This window comes from Montipora capricornis, chromosome 9 (assembly GCF_036669925.1).
Source record: "Montipora capricornis isolate CH-2021 chromosome 9, ASM3666992v2, whole genome shotgun sequence".
Lineage (NCBI taxonomy): Eukaryota > Metazoa > Cnidaria > Anthozoa > Scleractinia > Acroporidae > Montipora > Montipora capricornis.
In genome coordinates, this window is record NC_090891.1 from 48,506,906 (window position 1) to 48,511,905 (window position 5,000).

Here is a 5,000-nt window from a genome sequence, read left to right on the forward strand (position 1 = left end):
CGAGATCGACCCAACCTTCACCCAGCCCGGGCTCGTGTAAACGTAAAATTAGACGCTGAACTGAGCCGGGTCGGTGTCCATCCTGCGCTCGTGTAAAGCGGCCCTCAGAGTTCCTTCAAATGCACGATATTGTTTTTAAAAAAGAACAAAGGGTGGCTGTAGAAGTGGCTCTTTCCGTGGTAGAAGTGGCTGTATACCGACTGGTTTTGGGAAAAGCATGATTTACCAGAGCTTTGTTCTTTTAAAAAAATCATTCCCAAGCGAGCTGAACAAAGCAGCATCGGTTGTGGTAATCGTCCCCCTCCGAAGTACTGCTGAGGACCAGCTGATGTCAAATGATTTAAGAGCATTTCAAGGATTTAATAAGCATGAATCATCTATTCTTAAGAGGAATTTGTCTGTGACAGTGGTCGACGAATGTCACACCGTCAAAACGTGGTAAGCGCGAAAATGCTTATATTTGACAGGAATCTATTTATTGCGAATAAATGTCAGCGTCTTTTTGTAATTTCATCGATAAAAATTAAACAGCAGATATGATGATGGATTATCTGGAAAAAGTGGACGCTTCATAGGCCTTTCTCGGCCGTTGGCAAAACCAGGACCGGACCGGATCGGATCGTATTGATAAAACTCGGACCGGATCAATGACAAAATTCTCGCCACAAGTAGACGGTCACCAGACAACGTGCTGCAGAGAGGAGAAGTCGAATTCTGTGCCTTTCTCTCTTGTGTAGTCGTCTCCCCATTTATTGAGACTCATCGAAATGTCTTTTTTCCAGAGGTGATTACAGATTCAGAAGCGGAATTATAAAAGATACGATGTGATGAATTGTCGCCAATAAGCGAATTGACTGCGTACACAACCGTCTTCTTCTTTAAACAAGAAAACTGACAACAATTCATTACTTTACCCCAGTCCCTGACAATTCCATTCTTTATCGCTGCGCTCAGCCAAATAAAAACTATTTCTCATATAAACACTACTCATATAAACACTACAGACAGTAATCCATCAGCCGCGTTCATTAAACACACAATATTGAGGTCTACGCAAGAACAAATTAGCCAAAAGGACACTTACTCTTCAATGCAGTAGACTATCGCAAAAAACTGAAGCAAAAAAAAAAAAACAGCGTGGTGATTAAGCAGGATATCCAAAACCAGTAAAAAAAATCCTTTATGAGAAAAAACTGGAAACGTGTTCTCCAAACCAAGGCAAATTCACCTAAAACGACCAATGGAGTTAAGAGGTCGCAAAAAATGTAAACAACACCAAAGTAGAAGCGAAAACTTCTCCGAGCAAAGCAACGTAGATAACTGAATGTCACAGGCCAAAAGGGTGGTATAAATAGCTAAAAGTACGAATGCCAAGCATAGCAACGACCCGTGTACCCATGGGAAATACATTATTGCACAATAGCCTGATTTAGAAACAGAACGGGAATATCAGATGACGATTGCGTGCGCAGCAAAAATATCCATATTAGATCATATTAGAGTATAATCCAAACTATTCTACGAGCTCTCCCTTCGTCAACTGACGTTCTCTTTGTTCTGTTCAACATGTCCTCTACCTCTGAAAGGACGAATATCGACAATTCCCAACTTTCTCTGGATTGACTGTTATCGTCAATTTAGATTACTCTGTCCCAGGACAAGTTGCATTCCTAGACAGGATTTGAACCCTAAGCACCCAATTTGAGGAAATGTTTTTATCCACTTAACGACTAAGCAACAAAAAATATCCAAATTATGTCATATTAGAGTAGAATCCAAACTATTCCTATTTTTCCTGGACTGGCTGTTATCGTCAATTTAGATTACTCTGTCCCAGGGCTTCTGGTAACAGATGAAAAGAAAAAAAGGTAAAGTTGCATTCCTGGACAGGATTTGAACCGGGAGCACCGTGACCTACTTCGAAGAAAATGTTCTTAATCAATCCTGACCATTGTACCGACTATTTACCATCTCTAATTAGTATATATAAAATAAATGCTGAATAGTGGTCAAGTCTTGTGCTTGATTTTAAGCTTGAGGCTAGGTAACCGACATTTTCTCCTGTTTAAACTTGTTTCTTAGCGAGTGATAATACACATTTGCAGCGGCATTCGAAAAAAAGGAAATATTGACATATTTAAAAAAATGTGATGGTCTAATGGTTGATTGAAAGGGCTATTAATCGAGCATTTCCAGGTTCGAATCCTGCGACTTCAGGCATGCATTGGGGTTCGCTAGCGCTGGAACACCAATTGAGGACACTGTAAACTGAAATTAACAATGAAAAGCAAATCAAGTTAAATGCGCTTATTCAGAGGTCGAGGATGGGTTGTTCTGTTGCTAAATCAGGCTAATGTACAATTGTCAGGGACTGGGGGAAAGTAAATAATTGTTGTCAGCTTTAATGCATGTTCGAAGAAGACGACCGTTGTTCGCTTATTGACGACAATTCGTCACATCGAATCTTTTATAATTCCGCTTCGGAATCTGTAGTCACCTCTGGAAAAAAGTAAATGAAGAGACGACTACACCAGAGAGAAAGGCACAGTGGGAAGTTTGTCATTGATCTGGTCCGAGTTTTGTCAATCCGATCCGGTCCGATCCGGTCCGATCCTGATTTTGCCAACGGCCGTCTTTCTCGCAGCCCTATGGGCCAATCAAAAAGCTTAGAAGGAGCACGAGCAGATACGAGCTAGGACTTCTAATCCTATACCAGCATGAACAAGTATGACTAGTATATGGTGTTGTAAGCGGTTGTGAGTCACTTGTCTACGGCTTCCGTGAGGGCCTGTTGGGTTGCCATGATTTCATGCGCTGTTAGTAGGCTCTTCTTGACTCCATGATTGTGAATTTATAATTATAGAGAAAGTGGCTGAGAGGGCTATGTCACATTATATCAGGGTATTGAGGGGAAATCTTAAGTTGATCACGCGTTTAAAGCTCGAAAATGGTAATGTGGAAAACGGTCGGACCACACTTTTTTTCAAGATTACCCAAACGCAATCCGTTTCAATCTTGTTCATTTTTGTCCATCCATATGCTTGTCCTTCCTTTTGCTGTATTTCTTTTATGTTCCTCAACAGTTTTAAGTGGTTATTGCAATGTTTGATTCTACTTTTTGGCCATTTTGGGTGTCGTGAAATTGCACAATTTGCGTGACATAGCCCCTTTAAATGGGGGGTTGGCTGACAGTCAGGATCATTTAAATCTGAATAATAATAATAAAAATCTACTTCTCCAAATGAACATTTTCAGCATTTCTCAAGCTTGATGATATTTTTTTACGAAATTTTGCGCTCGAATTTTGTGTTATTTGCATCTGTGAAACATGGGGGGCAGGTTCTAGTCGTTCATCTGATATTCCTGGATTTAATTCTTGGGTTGGTAGGACAGGCGGAGGTGTAGTTTTTCTCGCTGATTGTTTATATCTCAACAACGAGCTGACACGACTCTGTTTAGGCTTGTCGAAGTCAATGGGACGAACGTAAGGAACACTGTTATTGGCGTTATTTATAGATCTGATCGAGAGTGAGATTTTATTCAGTCTTCACTGGATTGGCTGATTAGCCTTATTTCCAAAGAGAACGAACCTGTGTTCTTGTTAGGTGATTGGAATGTGACTTAGTGAGCCATTCATTCATCTGGTAGCAGGAGACGTCTTAAGACTTAAAGCGCTGTTACACTGTGCAATTTTAAGAGCAACTTGTCTCGCAATGACATTTCCACAAACGTTCTTACGTTACGAAACAAGTTCTTTTAGGGGGTTAGACTGAGCAACGTTTCATGCAACTTGTCCCGTTTCGATGATCACATGAGGTTAAAGAAACATGATGATTGGCTTGTTCCGCAAACCGTTGCTAGACAAGTTGTTACACTACGTAATACTTAAAAAATCGTTGCAACCGTTGCTGAAGGCACTGTTACACTAGGCAATTTCTCTTGCAAAACAAGTTGCACGGAATATTGCCTAGTGTAACATACCCTGCTACACACATTTCTCGCAATTTTTTGTTGTCGCAATCGTTGCGAAAAGTAGAAGTCAGTTAGTTCTACTTTCCGTAACCGTTTCAAGGAATTTTTTCCACGTTGCGCAGTGTAACACCTTCCCTGCAACTTATGTCGCAACGTTTAATGGCATTGGCCAGTCAAATTGCTCTTTTTGTGCACGTGAGGTTTTATTCGAAGACAAAATGGCGACTGAACTCACGACAGCTTCCAAAATGACAGATGAGGAAAAGGAAGGGTTCATTCAAGCGTTGAAAGAACGCCCATCGCTTTAGAATACTTCGTTAGCAGTTTACAAAGACAAGAGGATAAAATTTGCTGGTTCGCAAACCCTTTCACAGCAATTTAAATATGATAGTAGAGGAGATGAAGAAAGTGTTGCATAGCCTGCGCACTCGATGACAATGTAGAAAATCATAGTTCTACTGATCCTAAACGAGTACTCTAGTGACTTGGAAGGTTTCACCTATCGCCGAATATCTCAGCGTGACACCAAGCCTTTCAGCATGTTTGATACTTGATCGTAATTTTGTATCTTGCTTAGATATTCGGTGTGAAACTGCATTGAATAAAAACTCGAACTGTTGGCTGTTAACTGTAAAGAAATCTCTGTATCCGCCAGCATCCTCTCCAGCAAGCTCCCTCGCAAGTTGGTGAAAAACCCCTCTTTCTTCCCTTCTTGCCATCCAGGGCCTGACCCAGTTAACGCGATTTCGCCTTGATGGAATGTCCCCATTTTCGTCTTCAGTTGACAAATCGACTATTACCAGTAAAGCAAAATATTTTCTTTTTCTACAAAGACAATAGACCATTTCACCGTTGTTGCTGCCTACGAATGCAAGCGAGGCTGCCGGTGACCCTGTTTTGATACAGTCCTCCGTGCTTTTGTAATGTAAAGCGTTTAAATTATATACTAGCATCGAGATAGGCAATCAGTTTCCGAAATGGGCATTTGAAATGCGGCCTATACACGAAAGACAGAAGCGATCCTCGCA